We start from the raw sequence: 20,456 nt of genomic DNA, 5'->3' as shown, positions 1-20,456 counted from the left end.
AACAAATGAAAGATACATTAGTTCTTAATGCAATCACTGTGTTAGATTTTTAAAATTAACGTTACTACGACATACAGCGTGCGTTAAAGCGAGACCGCACCGAAATTAATGGCGGAATATGAGTTTAACATTTTTCAACAGAACAACAAATTAACATCATAAATAGTTCTTACTTTTTGATGAGCTCCCATCAGAATCTTGGGCAAGTTGTCCTTTTTCCAAAAGAATCGTTGCTCGGTTGTAGATTGTCGCCTTCAACGTTGGAATTAGCAGTAAACATTAGCCATGTGGGCCAGACGTGCCCATGTCCCTAGAACGCAGCACAAATACATACCCGAAAATCGCAATATACTGATATAAACTGATATAACTCGGTTTAAAATAACAACATTATCATGTCTTTAACACCTATATCGAAAAAAAACAGAGCCGGATATATCTAAGGGCTATAACGGGAGCTTTCTAGAACGACATCCTGAGGTCCTTTTTGCATCATGGCGAAGAGAAGAAAGAGGGAACCCCACGTTGCCAGCCCATTTATAAGCTCTCAGTTCTGCCTAGCAACCCCATTTCAATTCTCACTATTCGCTGACATCCAGGGGAAGGCGTATGCAGTGCATCTCAATCAATAGAAGACAGGCAAATTAATAAACCGATCTCAGAACAGCCGGCAGATTTCAGCATTCTCACATCCTCATAGGAAAATTGCTCCAACTCGAGTTCTGTTTTACTCACAGACATAATTCAAACGGTTTTAGAAACTAGAGACTGTTTTCTATCCAATAGTAAAAATAATATGCATATTGTACAAGCAGGAATTGAGTACGAGGCAGTTTAATTTGGGAACGAAATTCTTACAAAGTGAAAACAGCTCCCCCTATTGAGAAAAGGTTTTAAGTTGGCCGATCTATTTGCACACGTATCATACACTTAAGGAAAGATGAGACAAAACTAGCCTGTACTAGAATATTGTCGTAGGACAGCTGAGCTGACTCAAGAACGGTCATTCGACATGCAGCTGATATCGTTTCCACAGTATTTACACAATGACGTAATGAAATGTTGAAACTAAGTTGCAAGGTGCTTTCGTAGCAAGGTGTTGTAGAATGAGTGTCTAATGAAACACATTCCAGACACTGGCTCTTGCTACCTTGCCATAACTGATTTGCCAGAGAAATATCAGTTAGATAGGCTAGCCAGCTCCAGCTATCACCAAGCTATGCTAGCTAGCTGCCTCCAGCTTGGCCAAACACAAGATCAGCGCAGACTTTAGCCTACACTTAGAGCTGAATTAGCTGACCATCTTGAGACGGCGAGTCAGTCAGGAGGGGAGAAGTCCTCAACTTCAAAACGTCGCTCTCTCCATAGCAAAGCTAGCTTAGTTTACCATGCTGTACTCACAACAGCCCTTGTTTGTTGTGATGGAATGGCAAAGACAAACCAGAGAAACACACACATCAAACCACACCCTCAAGACAACTCTCGTTTACCTTCAATCATGGTCGCTAGCATTTCTTAATGAGCATTGATGAAAAACGACATTTAAGCCGCAAATGGGGCTCCCATATGCACACATGTAAATCTTCCTACGGGGATGGGAGCTAGTGGTATTGACTATGAGATACAATGTGTGTCTATGCCATTGTTTGAATGAGATGGTATTTAGAAGCTGTTTATAGTGTGACGCTGCCAATAAAACGAGGGGGAGAAGTCGTAACACCGGACACGGAGTTACTTTGGCAGCAATCTCACCCGTTATTTGTCTTTCTCGGTAAACAAATCCACAGCTTCGTTGTTTCCACAGAAGATGCCTTGGAAACACTGCGACAGATGGGCTGGTCGTAAAGATACGTTACGGATCAACTCAAGGCCCGACTTGTTTGCGTCGTGTCTGACGGTCAGTCGTCCCCATGTCAGTCCCGCAGACCTTGGAGAGAGACTGATGCACTGGGAGACTTCCTTGTTCCCTTCACGAAAGGTCTTGGCTGGAAGTGTGAGCTCGGTGTAGATCCCCGGGGGTTTAGGGTCAGGGAGGCTGACCACCTAAGAAACCGCTAGCACAACACTCTGACTAAGCTCCCTGGGTGGGTGGATGGATGGTAGGGATGACGGGGGTGGAGGAAAAGAGGGGTTTCTCCACACCACAACAGCCATCGTTTTTTTTTTTTACGTAAAGGGCACGTTTCGGCGTAACTGGGACATTGTGGAGGAATTGACTTGGATATTGTGTTTTGTGGAGGAAAGGTTTTTCACCGGCGATAACACCCAGCTTCCTAGCTTCCCCAACGCATCCTATAACCTCTTTTTTAAAATACATTGCTGCATTTGACAAATACAAGAACGATAACTCAGAAAACTATACAGAGGAAGAATGTACAGGAAGTGTTTGTTTCTCTACTGGCCATGGCTAATGTGAAGTAAATTAATCAGCTTCTTGATATGCCACACCTGTCAGGTGGATGTATTATCTTGGCAAAGGAGAAATGCTCACTAACAGGATGTAAAAAAATGTGTGCACAACATTTGAGAGAAATGAGGTTTTTGTGCGTAATGGAACATTTCTAGGCTCTTTTATTTCAGCTCATGAAACATGTGACCAACACTTTACATGTTACGTTTATATTTTTGTTCAGTATACAGTGGGGCAAAAAAGTATTTAGTCAGCCACCAATTGTGCAAGTTCTCCCACTTAAAAAGATGAGAGAGGCCTGTAATTTTCATCATAGGTACACTTCAACTATGACAGACAAAATGAGAAAAAGAATCCAGAAAATCACATTGTAGGATTTTTAATGAATTTATTTTGCAAATTATGGTGGAAAATAAGTATTTGGTCAACTACAAACAAGCAAGATTTCTGGCTCTCACAGACCTGTAACTTCTTCTTTAAGAGGCTCCACTGTCCTCCATTTGTTACCTGTATTAATGCCACCTGTTTGAACTTGTTATCAGTATAAAAGACACCTGTCCACAACCTCAAACAGTCACACTCCAAACTCCACTATGGCCAAGACCAAAGAGCTGTCAAATGACACCAGAAACAAAATTGTAGACCTTGCAACAGGCTGGGAAGACTGAATCTGCAATAGGTAAGTAGCTTGGTTTGAAGAAATCAACTGTGGGAGCAATTATTAGGAAATGGAAGACATACAAGACCACTGATAATCTCCCTCAATCTGGGGCTCCACGCAAGATCTCACCCCGTGGGGTCAAAATGATCACAAGAACGGTGAGCAAAATCCCAGAACCACATGGGGGGACCTAGTGAATGACCTGCAGAGAGCTGGGACCAAAGTAACAAAGCCTACCATCAGTAACACACTACGCCGCCAGGGACTCAAATCCTGCAGTGCCAGCCGTGTCCCCCTGCTTAAGCCAGTACATGTGCAGGCCCGTCTGAAGTTTGCTAGAGAGCATTTGGATGATCCAGAAGAAGATTGGGAGAATGTCATATGGTCAGATGAAACCAAAATATAACTTTTTGGTAAAAACTCAACTCGTCGTGTTTGGAGGACAAAGAATGCTGAGTTGCATCCAAAGAACACCATACCTACTGTGACGCATGGGGGTGGAAACATCATGCTTTGGGGCTGTTTTTTTGCAAAGGGACCAGGACGACTGATCCGTGTAAAGGAAAGAATGAATGTGGCCATGTATCGTGAGATTTTGAGTGAAAACCTCCTTCCATCAGCAAGGGCATTGAAGATGAAACATGGCTGGGTCTTTCAGCATGACAATGATCCCAAACACACCGCCCAGGCAACGAAGGAGTGGCTTCGTAAGAAGCATTTCAAGGTCCTGGAGTGGCCTAGCCAGTCTCCAGATCTCAACCCCATAGAAAATCTTTGGAGGGAGTTGAAAGTCCGTGTTGCCCAGCAACAGCCCCAAAACATCACTGCTCTACAGGAGATCTGCATGGAGGAATGGGCCAAAATACATTTACATTTACATTTAAGTCATTTAGCAGACGCTCTTATCCAGAGCGACTTACAAGTACATACATTCATACTTTTATTTTTTATTTATTTTTTTTTTTTTTTTTTTTGTACCAGCAACAGTGTGTGAAAACCTTGTAAAGACTTACAGAAAACGTTTGACCTCTGTCATTGCCAACAAAGGGTATATAACAAAGTATTGAGATAAACTTTTGTTATTGACCAAATACTTATTTTCCACCATAATTTGCAAATAAATTCATTAAAAATCCCACAATGTGATTTTCTGGATTTTTTTTCTCATTTTGTCACACACACACACACACACACACACACACACACACACACACACACACACACACACACACACACACACACACACACACACACACACACACACACACACACACACACACACACACACACACACACACACACACACACAACAGTACTGTAGAGCTAACCTTGTGGGGACACACAATTCAGTCCATTCAAAATCCTATTTTACTTAACTCTAAACCTAACCCTAACATGTACTTTTACCCTAATTTTAACCATAACCCAAACCTAACCTGAACCCAAAAACTTTACCTTAACCCTAACCCTAAACTTAACCCTAACTCCTAACCATAAAACTAACCCTAGGTCCTAACCCTAACCCTTAACGTAATTCTAACAATATTACTAATTCTAACCTTAACCCTAAACCCCCTAGAAATATAATTTGACCTTGTGGGGACTAACAAAATGTCCCCGATTGCTCCAATTTTGGTTTGTTTACTATTCAAGTGGGGACCAGAATAGTAAACAACCCCCCCACACACACACACAAATTCAAGCAGCTTGTAACAAACCAAGGCTGAAAGGCCCCTCAATTAGCAAACCATTCTCTTCACCAAACACCCAATGAAGTTAATAGCAGTCTTGTCTTAAAATCAGCCACTCTGGAGAAGAGGTGAAAACAGGACTGTCAGCAAAACAAAAGCACAACTCTTCACAGTTTCTTTGTCATAGACCCTCAAGAATAAAAATACATCTACAGCAGTTGCCATGTTTTGTGTGTGTGTGTGCGTGTGCATGTGCGTTTGTGTGTGTGTCTCTGTCTGTGTGTGTCTCTGCCTGTGTGTTTCTGTTTGTGTGCTTCTTCAGGCCAGCTCCTTGAAAATAATGAAGTGGGGCTGCTCTGTATCTGCAGAGATGGCCTTCCCTGTAAGGAGAGACGCATGACACAGGGGATAGAAAGCCAGTGCTTTTAATAAAAATCATCCCTTTTTGTCACAGCCAGCCAGGGTGAAGTAAAAAAGCATTTGCACGGTGTCAATAGGAGATTTCTTTTGTTGTTTGTCTCCCCTTTCTTTCCCCCCTTTCACTGAAAGTCGAATGCAACAAAATGGGGAGCCAGCGCCTCAGTACCACTGTCATTGATATCTTCCCAATGGTTTTGTCTCCTTCAGAGGGGCCGACCTCTCCCGCTGTACATTTTCAGGCTACCGAGTGGCTCCGGAAAGTCACACTTATCATCGGTAAGAGATGACTTTGAGCCTGCCACTTATTTCCCACATCTCCTTAAAAGACAATAGAGGAGTCTGTGGTGGCAAAGGTGTTATTGAACTATAGGGTCTGATTGTAAGACATTCTTGAAGTATCTTTTAAAAAGGGTACGATAGTTCAAATATTAACAATTTGGTGCTTATATTTGCCCTATTTCACACATGTACACATTTGTATTATATGCATGAATTGGACATTTGGAGTGGAGTCACAGCCAATCAACGGCGACCCTGGAACAATTGGAGTTTTTGCACCGTTCTCATCAACGGGGATTCAAACAAGCGACATTTCGGTTACTGCCCCGATGCTCTAACCACTAGGTTACCTGCCACCAAAATAACAAACCAGAGGAGGTGCAACAGGGGAGAGGGAAAGTGAAGGAGGAGGGTGGGAAGCAGTGTTGTTCCAGATTGATAGGTTGAAGATTGGTCGTAGGTGGAAATGTCTGAGGAGAGGACTGTGCCAGTTCTAGCTTCAGGAGGGCATGAAACAGGATTAAAGAAAGCATATCAACAGGCATAGAAACATCCTTATGAGGTCACAGTGTTACTTGTGAGGCGTCATCTTATGTAAATATCCTGTAGACTATCTTGGAAACTGATACTTGCTTTAAGTGCTTTGGTGCTAGTGCAGCACTGCCATGTGTGGTTGTTTTTGATGGTCTAATTACAGAATATGGTACACAGTTCTTACAAATGATGTACTGTGCATATTTGCAGTTTTGTGTTAGTACACATCGACATAGCTTCAGGCCATGTGTTCCTCTAAAAGGAATATGTCATTTTGGCAAGAAGAAACCTCAAAAGCAATTGCATCACTCAGTACAAAGTAGAACATGTCCCATGAGTGAAATTGGTTCTTGACTTTGAGTGACTGATTTCTCACTTCGGTGTGTCATCTTTCAGCTGGTGTGGTCTGTCTGTGGCTGCTGAGTGGAGTCGTTTCTGGGAAAGATGTCTTGAAAATAGCCATTGGACGCCTGCAGGGAGGAATCCGATTTGGCCTGCTGGTGACTTGGAAGATGACTTCCTTCCTGCCTCAATTTTCTCCTGAGGTATAAAGTGACCCATCAACCCCTGCAGCGCTGTCCTATGACTTTCAGGTAGAAACAGATGCACATTCACACACACACACACACACACACACACACACACACACACACACACACACACACACACACACACACACACACACACACACACACACACACACACACACAGTACTGTTCTATTACCCAGGACTCCATCTACAGCTCCATTTACATCTAAAAGGAAAAAGATGCGGCATTACCGTGTGTGTCGACGCACGCAGGAGGAGACTTTCCAACCTCTTTTGCTTCCCATGGTCCTAAATGGTATCCAATCGCTGCAGTGGGGCGGCGTGAAATAAGAAGCTGTGGTCACAGACTAATATGATCTGTGACAGCCTGTTGGGTGGAAGCAATACGCAGCAGCGGATTGGCTTACCCTGATAAGCTGAGGAGGCCTTTCTTTTCCCCTCAGATGAAATATGTGCGGATGCTACAAAGGTGGCTTCTTTTCCAAGTCCCAATGTAATGCTTTTTAAGAGAGCCCCTCCCTTCTCTCTTCTTCCATCTCTCTCTCCCTTCCTCCACTCTTCTCCTTGGCTTCTACCTCTGTATCTGTATCTCAGATGGGTTTTTTTCCACACCGCAAGCAGACAAGCTCACTTTTAGATTAGTCTGCCACTGTCGTCTCACCGCCTCTCATGTTGTTTTCATAGTTGACAATCCAAAGTGGATGGTATGATAATTCAAATGGGCTCTCACTCCCTTAACAGGAGGGAATATGTGCATACATGTACCAGCCCAGGCAGACACAGCCAAGCACAGATATACACAGGATATAGACTATGTGGACACACCTTCATATTCGTCGATTTGGCTATTTCAGCCGTACCCCTTGCTGACAGGTGTATCAAATCGAGCACACAGCCATGCAATCTCCATAGGAAAACATTGGCAGTAGAATGGCCTTACTGAAGAGCTCAGTGACTTTCAATGTGGCACCGTCATAGGATGCCACCTTTCTAACAAGTCAGTTTGTGAATTTTCTGCCCTGCCAGAGCTGCCCCGGTCAGCTCTGGCAGCACTTACAGCCCCGGTCAGCTGTAAGTGCTGCCGAGTGCTGAAGCGTGTAGCGCGTAAAAAACGCCTGTCTTCAGTTGAAACACTCACCACCGAGTTCCAAACTTCCTCTGGAAGCAACGTCAGCACAAGAACTGTTCGTCGGGACCTTCTTGAAATGGGTTTCCATGGCCGAGCAGCCACAAACAAGACTAAGATCACCATGTGCAATGCCAAGCGTCGGCTGGAGTGTTGTAAAGCTTGCCGCCATTGGACTCTGGAGCAGTGGAAATGCGTTCTCTGGAGTGATGAATCACATTTCACCATCTGGCAGTCCAACGGACAAATCTGTCAAGGAGAACGCTTCCTGCCCCATTGCATAGTGCCAACTGTAAAGTTTGGTGGGGGAGGAATACTGTTTTTCATGGTTCGGGCTAGGCCCCTTAGTTCCAGTGAAGGGAATCTTAACGCTAAAGCATACAATGACATTCTAGACAATTCTGTGCTTCCAACTTATTAGCAACAGTTCGGGGAAGGCCCTTTCCTGTTTCAGCATTACAATGCCCCAGTGCACAAAGTGAGGTCCATACAGAAACAGTTTGTTGAGATAGGTGTGGAAGAACTTGACTTGCCTGCACAGAGCCCTGACCTCAACCCCATCGAACACCTTTGGGATGAATTGGAACGCCGACTGCCTAATCGCCCAACATCAGTGCTCGACCTTTCTAATGCTCTTGTGGCTGAATGGAAGCAAGTCCCCGCAGCAGTGATCCAACATCTAGTGGAAAGCCTTCCCAGAAGAATGGAGGCTGTTATAGCAGCAAAGGGGGAACCAACTTCATACTAATGCCCATGATTTTGGAATGAGATGTTCGATGAGCAGCTGTCCACATACTTTTGGTCATGTATTGTTTCTATCGGTGATCTAGATGATTGTTAATTCAATCAACAATTAGACATTTGAATTAGTTCCATTTCTTGACTTTGGAGATCTGCTTTTGTAGTTTTGAAGGTCATACCCTGTCTGTTCTTCGGTATCATTTCATTAGCATAATTTTCACAGCGTTCAAAAATATTGCTCATACATTTAATTGGTGAAATGTGGTCACTCGTTCCCTACGGTCATAATTTAGAAATGGGAAGCTCCAGATGAAATAGTGATTAATTTGCACACCACACAGATGCACAAGAGCAATCGCATCTCCCCAACTCTGATCACTGAACAGCACCATGAGTTGAATTCACAAGTAGCACCCGTGTTCCATGTTTACAGTGCGTATCGATGAACATCTAGACGTAATATGTTGCTCCATTGATTCTTCATTATAGTAATTCCCAGAAGTGTTTTAATGTGCTATGGCAGTGCCAGGGTACACAATTAATTTGGAGTTCCATTAAAACAGAATCATTAAAGGCATGGCACACAACATTTCATAATTAAAATGGCGGCAGGAAGAAAAGGTCTAACGTCTCATTAGTATTGTAACTATGTTGTGTTTTGTTTGCTTGACTAAGTTAAATAACTAATGATGAATGTTAGATATGGCTGCTTATCTAGCTGTCTGCCTCGTATTTTATAAGCATGTGAGCCACCATAAAAAAAAGGGTTTATTAATGAAATTCATAAATATCAAAACATGACCTAACAAGGTTTTGGGTAATGGAAAATGTAAATGTATTAATTGCATAAAAACTCTTCAAACCGTATTAATATAAACCGAGTGTGTTCACTTCCTGTTTTTTTTTTTAGAACCACAAACAATTAACCTTCTGCCAACTCCTCTCACAACGCTGAAAAACATTTCTTGTTGAACATAATTGTTTATCATAATTTCAGATATGATATCAACTATTAGATACACAGCAACGCATGTTGGAAAGAACCCAAGATATATCTCTCTCTAATGAAATGGGAAGAAATGCGATACTGTTTTTCGTCGATACACATGGCACCATGGCGATGGAATAATGCCACAGGAAAGATCCATACGGTGATAATGAGATGCAATTGATTAATGCATCTTCTGTGAAAACAGCTCTTATTCTAGGAAATTGAAATAACGTGAGGATGATTTCCCCAGGCATGATTAATGATGTTTTGGGCATGTGTCTAATGGTATTTACACAATGCACAGAATCAACAGGGAGGAAATTAGCTATTTCCATAGCACTCTCTGCAACAATGATTATTCATTCATGTTGAAGTGTTGTCCTGATTGTGATGTACGATGATTAAAGGGCTTGGTTATCAGTGCTCTGATTACATCATGGCACATGTGGCTGGGGGATAGGGAGTAAGTCAATGAACCTGTTGATATTCTACTGTATGTGCTTGTACGTGGCGATAATGCACTAGACAGTCCCACATTTGGCACTAGACTGTTTATTGTGATTGTTGCTGTATGCAATCAATATTCAAGTGATGTCCAGCCATGTAGGGACTAGCTGTTCAACACTTGTACAGCCGGCCTATCTTGCTACCCTTCATTTTAGAAGTGCTGTACTTGTTAGTGTGAGTGTGATTGAATGATAGTATAGGGGCACTGGGGGGTTGAGTGGCTTGGGCATAGAGGACATACGACATTGGGGGGTTGATTAGAAGACTGGTAGAAGAATGGTAGGCCCAGAGGAAAGTTTATTCCTCCCTGCCTTCTCAGACCTCCACTGTGGGGGTCGTCCTTCACCATGTGACCCTGTTGATTATTAAGGGCTTGTTTGAAGGGCCTGGCACCATGCTACTGTGGAGTCTCAAATGGTACTCTATTCCCTATTTACCTGTACATGGTAGTGCACTACTTTTGACCAGGTACCCATAGAGCTCCAGTCAAAAGTAGTGCACTATTTAGGGAATATGGTGCCATTTGGGACACACAGCCAGAGAGAGAGAGGAAACTTGGGAATGGAGTGTAGCTTATTACCGTGTAAGCAAACACACTCTCTAGGGAGCGAGGCCTACGGATATCCAAACCATGTCCTCCACTTGTTCCGACACTGAAAGGTCACTGCATGATTTATGCGCCTGTTTTGTAAGTTAGATGGGGAGCTCGCACGCTTTTGGTTTCAGGCACTTGACCGATGAAAATATGAAAAATGTAAATGAAATTCAATTCATACATGTATTTACAAGGGCGAATGTGAGACTAAGCTGTTCCCGGAGTTGTTGTTTAAATAAGTGAGGTGCGTGTGCCTGTCTGTGTGTTTTTGGGGTGCATTGTGTGTGCATTCACTCTGTGCACATTCGTATTTCATTCATTCATTTATGACTTGGGCTGATGTTAGTTTGCTGCAGGCAGAATTCACATGACAGAAGTCCATGTTACATTCTATAACACCAATCACTGGGGAAAGAGAGAGATGGGAGCTTTAGTTCTTAATGGCACTAGATGGCTTCGCTGACGTTATAGTAGGTGACAAGGTACTCCATTGTACGTCCTCCATAACAGCACCACATTGCTCTTAACCACATCATGTCATTTATTTTCCACTCTGCATTTCTGAATTTTAACATGCTCTAATGAATTTGGGGTGTTTCCCCCGAGGACTGTTCGAAGGGTGTTGGAGTTTCACAACAAAAACCACTGAGAAGATGTATGGTATTGTTTTCAGTGTAGCATTTAGCAGTACAAATTTCTCTGCATGTTCTGCATCATTTATGTAAAAGTGGCGTAGGGAATTCACGCCCTCACTCAGAGATAAAGAAGGGAATCTGGATGAACCTCGAAATAAATCCCAGCTGCTGGGTAAAATACATCACTGTATTAAATCAAGGGAGCATAATGACATCTCATTGCTTAATCCGAGAGGGTTTTTTACGAAATGTAGATTGTGTATATAGACAATCGTCATGTTACTAACGTGGCAGGGGTGAGCCCCAAAATGTTAATTAGTGAGACTCTGAGAGAGACTGATCTGCTCAAAGCTTGATCGTTCCTAAGTGTTAGCTATTCCTGTGATGCTTCAGTGCACTTTGCCACAGTGCAGCTGCAGCATTGTATGTCATGTTTGGTGGTATGCTGATATTCTCCCGTATCCGAGAGTAATCTAAAGTACCGTTCTGTACCATCCATCCCAGCACTTTAGAGAGATATGCTGCCATGCACTGACGATGAGAGATCTAGCTGCTTTTTGGGGACAGCACCCCTGGGACAGAGGGGCTGAGTGGTACGTTCCGAAATGGAACAGAGAAGGAGACACAATCCCAGCCCTCCTCCTCCTCCTCCTCCTCCTCCTCCTCCTCCTCCTCCTCCTCCACCATCTCCTTTTCCTCAGCAACCTGACAGAGAGCTGGTCCCTCTGCACGTGTCAACACGAGGGAGGCCATGCTAGCCGCTCCCCTTCCCCACTGAGCAACACTGAGGTGCATGTCAGGTCAATTACTGACACTGCTCTTGAATTTTCCACCTTTCATCAGTGTGTTTTTACTCATGCAGCGTACTAGCTGCTTGACGGGTGTGCCATCACTCAACCTAGCATTAGCCTAGCCTAGATTTGCGCCACATAAACCAGCTTGTGTTTCAGTCACCACGCCGCGCGCAGAGTGAACGTGCTGTCTGTCAACCCGAGCACTAGCTTAGCTGTCATGAATTTCGGCTTATCTCTCTTCGCTGTTCCATTGCGGTAGAATGACTGTTGTCATATTTTCCCATTTTCCATGGAGGGTAAAGAAGAGTGACGGTTAGCTAATGTTTTGATGTGGTGAGGTGCTTTGAAGCCACAGAGAGTGGCAGTTGCAGTTCGGTTCCATTAGCTAGTCCAGTGATGGTTCCATTCAATAGAGAATGGATTTGAAAGCATTTCTGCATGGCGGGCAAGGTCGGGTCTCGGTGACGCTGCTAGCTTGTCCGTCAGGCGCTATTCGGCCACCTGCCAGGGTCCTCACAACAGAGTCGCACATGGCAGATCAAAGCAGCTCATCAGCCTTTTGTTTTATTGGGTTTAATACGATGTTCTGTTCATTTATGCATATGTAATTGATCTGAAGGTATTAGCGGCTAATTGACATCAACTGGGTGACAACGTTCACGTGGCAGTCAAGCAGCAGCTGGTGCTCCGCTCTCAGAGACAGGCAGCAAGATAAGTTCTGTGTCTTTATCTCATTGTCAGCAAAGTTAAAAGCGAATTAATCTGCGTTACCTTTAATAGTCTATGATGCATTTAATATGTGATAGTCCTTAGTAATTGAATTCTATGGTCGTAAACACTTTGGACTATATTTTATTCCTCACTGTTGTTAAACTTGTATTTTATTTTATTTGCTCATAGACCTAGCCCCTGCTTTGCCCTTTAATGCTTAGTACAAGGTCAATGTTCCTAACTTGAATATGGTGCAGACGTTTGAAGCCGTCCTGCTTGTGGGCGTACACCCTGCTCCTCTAAAACATTACACCTAACACCACACCACAGCGATGGATGGCCATCTGTCTTATTGTTCCACAGCATCGCTCCAGTGCTTTAGCCACCTTAACAGGGGAATAAATCTTGCTTCCCACTCCTCAAATGGTGTGATCGTCTGTCACAGTCTTTCTCATCTGGTGTGCTTTATTGGATGTGGCTTACGCCTCCAGATATTTATATATTTTTACAGCACATACAGAGGAAGGAAAAAAACAGAGAGCGAAGGAGCGGCCAAGCTCAGCGAGTAATGGTGTGGAATGCCGAGGAGGAGGGATGTGTGAGGCTTTGGCGGCGGACAGCGCCCGCATCTATCGTCCCCTGTTTAAAACCTCTACGTTACGGTAATGGCTGCTGGCCGTGAGGTGGGTGCAGCAGAGGTTGCGTCATGTCGACTGGAGGAGATGAAGGATATGGGAGTCAGAGAGGCCAAGCTGAGAGGTTATTTCTCCCAGCTTGGTCTCTCCATTCTGGGCTGGGGCATTGGTGTTTTGCCTCTCCATGCCATGGCTGCTGGAGGAAAATGCCTCGAATTGTTCCCTTGGAGGTTGTCACCTGTGTGAGGAGAGGGTCATTCACTCATAACAATGAGGTACTGAATAGCCCAACTGATTAATGCTTTATTTGTGTGATATCACATGATACGTCCCTTTACGCCACAGACGGACCTATGGATGATATTTTTTAGATGAGAGAAGATATATTACAGGTAATAGATCATATTACACTCTGTTCCTCGGTCAGGTGAACAGGGCCATACGTACAGAGACTCCTGCCTGTGTTAATGTATTGTAAATGGTGCTATTTATTATGTGAAACCCAGAGACTAAGCTCACAGCGAGTAAACCCTGACCCGATCGTACAAAATGATCCATGTTCACCATGACAATGGCATTTGGTTCCACACACCGAACAAAGGAAAAATATCTTACGTGCAGAACATCAAGCCATCATCATACATTCGGGAACAATGGTGAAGAAATTCTAGATGACAGCATGGAAGGAATGCACGGCGAGGGCTATTTCTGTTTCCTTCTGTAACTGTGGCTCTTTGTTGCTCTGTGGCTTTGTGTGCTTCTCAGTGTTCCGTTCCATTCACAGCCAAAATTACATCTTCTGCCTCTCGGCAGCAAGACGCCGTCTGTCTCATACCATTTCATACTCTAAATACTTGAGCGAGATTCAGTCCATTTGCTGGCATCAACTGTAACCATCTTCAATTTGTTGAAGGCTATTTGTCAGCCTTAGCACAGAGAGAGATAATTGAGTAGCATTCTTGCAGATTTTTCATGTTACCTTTTTTCATGTTACCTTTAAGGGACTTGGCTTGGAAAGCACCCTTTTCAATTTGATGCAAAGGGCATTCATTGAAGGGGTATGAAAGCCATATTGGAGTGCATTTTGTACTTTAGCACTTATTGTTTGTGTGAGAGGACAGAGAGTGCTGAGGCAGAGGGCTCCAGCTTTATCCTTTCCGAACACCGCTCGCGTAATCAAGAGGAGAGAATATCCTTTTCCTTGACAGAATATTGAATATTCTCCCTTTCCCTGAATAGCAAGTTATTAGAAAAGCATTCAAGAGTTTTGGATGTAATTGCTACAATTAGACCACAGACATACCCCACCGAGAAAGAGTCATAAATATTGAACAAGCTGACTATGACGCTTATTGATTTGCACGGTCAAATAAGATCAAACAGAAGTCAGAAGGAGAAAAAAAACACATCGATTTCAAATACATACACAAACATTAAACGCACTCAAAAACATTGGCTACGTATGTACTGAAACATACTAAGGCACAACAACTGAAATGCCCTTCTTGCTAATGAGTGATCGGGGAGTTTTTTTTTTTTTACTTTAAGAGCTGGTGCCAGACTAAAAGACAGAATTTTTAAAGAGTGAAACAGTTTAAAGATAGAGACGGCAGTGGAAGAGAACTAGCCAAGGGCTTGACTTTACTGCACTGTGAGTGTCTGAGCTGAATATTATAGCAATGCATGGTAAATCCCATTTCAGTGCATCACTGGAATATTACACTGAATTAGTATAATATCTGAAATCTGTACTAAATCTAACAGAGCTATTGTACTGTCAATTGTGCCACCGTGACAAGTGTGAAATGTTCCATTAGTGACCCTGTGTAGAGAAAAGAAGCATAGCTTTTCTAATCGGGTGACAGCTACTCAAATGGGAAAGCTTTGTAAAGCTCGGCAAGAACATCGGGTTGGTGATGTCTTTAGTGCTGTACAGAATGTTGATGCGTCGCTCTAAATGATCAATTAAATGTCCCCCCTTCTCATTGAACTGAAGTGATGCTTTGTTAATTGGGAAAGTTCACCCACATGATAAATACAATAGACAACGGCTGAAGGAACAATACAACACAGATACAATGTCTTTCTCTTTCCACGTAAAGGAAAATGATCATTTGTCAAAGCCTAAAGAGTTTTAATGAATTTTCAGATTGGCATTTATAATTGGCTGAGATAAATGTTTGAGCATACACAATCAATTAATATTTTACCCATTGTGCATGTTGTGCTCCAAAGAAATGGGCCTGCTTAGCATTGCCAAATCCTCAAGACTTCCATGCTTGCAGAAATATCATTTCTATTTATTTGAGCTGCTTTAGGTCGACTTGTTTTCCATTTCTGTCGTCTGTGAATCTTTGCTGTTTGTTTTACTTTGTGTGTGCCGTTTGCTCTTCCCATTTACAATACCTCCGTCTCAGAATATTTCAAAAAGCGATGGATTTTTATTAAGGTGCCACAGTGTGAGGGAAGCTGCTCGCTGATGGACAGAATGACTTCCTGGAAAATGTATATCTCCCAGATTGCCACTCGCCCGTCTGTTAATCAAACGACACCCGTCACAGCTTGCCTTGATGATGAACACGGCTTGCAGATGAACACAGCCTGCGTGTGTGCCCTCCAGCACTCCAATCAAATCAACTCATATCAATATGGAAAATAGAATGGAGAGGGGTGACTTATTCCTGTGACGGTAAAGGGCAATGGTGGTTTGAACAATGAGGCATAACAAGAACTGAAGACTGCATCCAAGATGTCCAACCATTTCTTTTCAAGGTAATCTACTCACATTGGCATACCCCCCGCGTCCGCTTTACACGGACCAACATCACCAGCGCACTAGTGCACAGGGAGCGGTGTGAGTAGCGACGACGTCGTCACGGCATCCAAAAACATGACTGTGAGTGCCTCAGCAACAATTATCTTAATAATTCAATGAATTTTTTTGTGCACAAAGGTAATGACTAAAGTGTCTGATTAGGAATTTTCAAATCCAACTAGTCTCTGTGGCCGTGTGTGGAAATAGTGTTTCTGGGCCGGGCATCAGTTAAATTGCAGTACCGAAGCAAAACTGTAGGAGCAGTCGAAACCGTGCTTCTAGACCGGAACCCTGGCCCCTTGGGTTTGAATGCCATTGACATATGGAATCAGGTCACTATTGATTTGATGCTTAAAGGTCCAGCAGTGGGAGAAGAGGAGAAAGAGAAACCTCATTCTGTCCAGGTTTATATACTGTCTAATAGGCTGGATAGAGGAGCCAGGCATTGACACGGAGACATCACACCAACATAGACTACATGCTGCTTGAGTGGCATCTCCACTTCCTACTGTACTCATTTCCACTGCCAGAGAAATTACAGTGGATGCACTTTTGATGGGTAGTGGAAAGAGCATGCTTCACAGGCACTGGGATTGATTGAAATGACCTTACAGTGTGCTGCTCTTGCAAGCTGGGGCAATAGCTAGGCTAAAGCCTACTTCCAAAACAAGGACAGATCAGGTGGATGTTACAGTATGTGAATTCCAGTCTTTGTGAGGACGAACAAGGCACAGTACACAATAGCCTGCCCGCCCTGTCACTGTGATTTATCCCAACCATCTACTGTCTATGGTGCTCTGAGGGGTGGCAGGCGGGCAGGCTTGTGGCAGCGGGTGGGCAGGCAGGTGGGTGGGCGTCTTGCGTGTGACATGCTAAGTGCTCCTGCAGGTGAAGCCTATTCATACACAGCGAGCCAGCGCCTGCTGCTGACCAGGACCTATTTCACCTGGAGCTGGGTTGGGGTTTGTGGAACAAAGCAGGGAGGGAGGGAGGGAAAGGGATGGAAAAAGAGTGCTTTGCTTAGCTTCAACCTATTTCATCCATAACGCCACTCAGCTTTTAAGCAGAGCTTTCAAATTTGACTTAAATCCATTACGTTGACATTTCTAGTCGAAACGGGGGGGCCGGCCTTCCGAGCTCTCACAAAGGCATTGTGCTCTGCTCCTTCTTCACTCTGCCATGACTCTCTAGGACGCACAGAGAGCTTCAATTACATCCACTTCCATGTACACCCACAGTACCTAGAAAAAGGAAGCAAACCAGTGAAAGCCAAGCATAGAAGTAAATATCCCATCAGGGTCTTTAGCATGGAGATGTATGCCGAGCAGAGAAGAGAAGCTAACCTGACCCTCTTTCTCCTACAGCAGCAACCTTCACCACATCAGAGTTAGGACTTCTGTCGAGTCCAGCACAGCTGCCCAATTTGGGCCGATAGAGAGACCGAGTTAGAGACGGAGGGGAAAACACCCATTCATGTGATTAGTACATGGTTATTATGTACTTCAGAGGTTACATAAGGAGAGTTTCTCTCGTCAGGAGAGTTTGTGTATTTGGCGCACGGTTTCTGAGTCTGAGTTGTGCTGTACGTTGTGAGGATGATGACTCACGTAGACCAGACAGAGAGGAGTCACTGCATGGGGCTAATGAGAAGGCCTAGCTCAGCAACAGCAAAGCTCCATCAACCAACTTCCACTATCGGTGGATTGGAGCTGCTTCGCTCTTTCTATCATCAACCCTATAACCGCCAAGTGGTTACTGTCTGTCTGACTGTGAAGGAAGGAAGGAAGGAAGGAAGAAACATCCTTGGATGAACAAGCTCAAGACTTATCCACAAATTAATTTCTCCCCTCTGTCTACACCTCTCTCTCTCTCTCTCTCGCTCTCGCTCTCGCTCTCGCTCTCGCTCTCTCTCTCATATGGAACCTCCTCCTGGCTAGATTGCCCTTTTTCTCATATTGCTTGTGTTTATCAGACTAAATCAAGACATCTGACTGGTAATCGTTCTGACTGAAGCGTGGTGACAGTGAACGGATGCATCTGTTATGCCTGTGTAACTGGCTATTATGTTGTGCTGCGTGATTGGCCCTATTACTATTCCTGTTTTTCACTTCAGGCTCCTGGATGCTATCCACTGGGGGTTTCTGGGGGGTTGGGGGAAGACAGGGAGGCAGGCATTTAATTCAAGTCATCACAAACCCTTTTCAATAGGGATTTGCGTTTTGCGGTGTGATTTTGCATGCAGGGCGAATCCTCAGTGGTAATTACGAAGAACAAACTTAACCAAGCTTTTAATCATTGTTTGTGTATCTGTCTGCTTTCGTTTAAGTCACCTGGCAGAATTTTTGAAGGTGTGTAACATTACTCAAATTAAAATGAAATTCCCAGCACCTCAAACGCCCCCATAGACCTCTGTTAGATCATACCGTAACATGGTTTGTTGTGCCGCTGAACAATATAGAGGCACTGTGATATCTACCATTCTGCTCTATCAAGTCAAACAAGATCCTGAAGATGCTACTCTTGCACTCCACTTGAGAAATAGTTGAGGTATAAAAAATGCACGTCACCTTTGGCTCGTTTAGAGGATCATCTGTATAATGAATGGAAGAGAGGGGAATTTTAGGCCAGGTCAGTGTGTCAGAAATTCCCTACACGCATTCATACACACACGCATTCACACACACACGCATTCACACACACACGCATTCACACACACACACACACACACACACACACACACACACACACACACGCACGCACGCACGCACGCACGCACGCACGCACGCGCACGCACGCACGCACGCACACGCACACGCACACGCACACACTTCTCTACACCTCTACCCCACTTAGTCCTCTCCTGATGAAACAGGGTGCCAAACTCTCTTCAAAAAGACTCTCAACTATGAAATGTTCTCCCTGTTCCCCGTTCCCTATGAAATATGAAATGAAGATGAATTATCCAGAGCGCACCTTCTCATCTGAAATGCGTACGTACAACGAATGACGAGGGCTTACGAGGGCCTGAACACCTCATTTGGGCGCTGTCTGAATCATTCTCCGGGATCACATCCCAATGTATTATTGATATATTCAATATTTGATATGGTTTCATAATTGACCTTTCTCACTTGAGACATTGTGAATCATCACAGGTTGTAGTTTCTTACTTTGAACAGTGTTTAAATCTGTTATAGGGACTGAAGTGTTTCATGTGAAGGCATCATTTCAGGTTGCTAGCACATTGTGTATGCTGCATTGTAATTCAACTGTCGTGTTAAATCGTCATTTGGAAGACGTTTATGACAGTATCAGTCATTCTGTTGCATTGTAGCGCTTGAAACGCTGATTTTCCAACTAAACCCGGAATAAAAAAAAAATCTTATTTATGAATACTCTCCTTTTATTAACCACTGATGTATATGCATGCTCGTTTAGTCTTGCCCAGTAAGGTGCTTTTTAACAGCTATCTCTCTACTCTCGCCGGCATCATTTGCATAAATAGGGATATTTTAAAATGTCAGGATGAAATTAAGCCACCTGACAAACTAATTTACCGGGAGATAGAAGACCATTAAGTTTATTAGACTGGCTGAAAATACTCCAGCATGGAAGGCAGGCACTTCACGCTTGATGCATGTCGTCTGGCCCCGGTTTTTACATTTCTCAGTCAGCATCCTTGGCTTGTTGAATAAAATGTACTGGAGTGAAGACTGGAGAGACAGCAAAGACAGTGCCACCGAGTCATATCCCAGACAGGCACAGCCTAGCTATTGATGTCTGCCAGCCGAGAGGCTTGGAGGGGCCTGCGAGGGGAGGAATAACAACCTGCTCCATTTACTCGGAATGCTGCTTGGAGGAATCACTCTTTGTTTGATCTCACACGGAGCTTCACGTGGGAAAGATAACTCAAGCTCGTCTTAGTGGGTTTTTTTCTCCCTCCGTAGCGTTCAGCCCTGCCCAGCTCACTCTCCATGCCTTGCACTCGTCCCAGAAAAGAGAGAGGGAGATTGGGGGCTGAAGAAATGGCAGAGAATGACTTATGAATGCCTCTCTCCCATTCTCTCACCGCGGGGGGTAAACAATGCTGTTTACACAGAGGGAGTGTACAGACTTGGCCGTGTGTGTTTACTAGCAGGGTAGATCTCATCTCTCTCTCCTTCTCTTTCTCTCTGCCTTTCTGCCTCTCCTTCTCCTCGTTCTCCTTCCCTCCATGCTCTGCCTTTTAATAGAGAGACCATTTGTGCTGTCTTCTTGAAAGGTCTTATGGGTGTCAACGGCAGTGATTGGGTAATTGCGTTTCGCAAATTGGAGGCATTATCTGGTCTCGCACAAATGACTGTGGCAAACTTCTCTAGTTG

This window comes from Salvelinus fontinalis, chromosome 39, assembly GCF_029448725.1.
Source record: "Salvelinus fontinalis isolate EN_2023a chromosome 39, ASM2944872v1, whole genome shotgun sequence".
NCBI lineage: Eukaryota > Metazoa > Chordata > Actinopteri > Salmoniformes > Salmonidae > Salvelinus > Salvelinus fontinalis.
Note: the sequence above shows the minus strand (reverse complement) of the source record.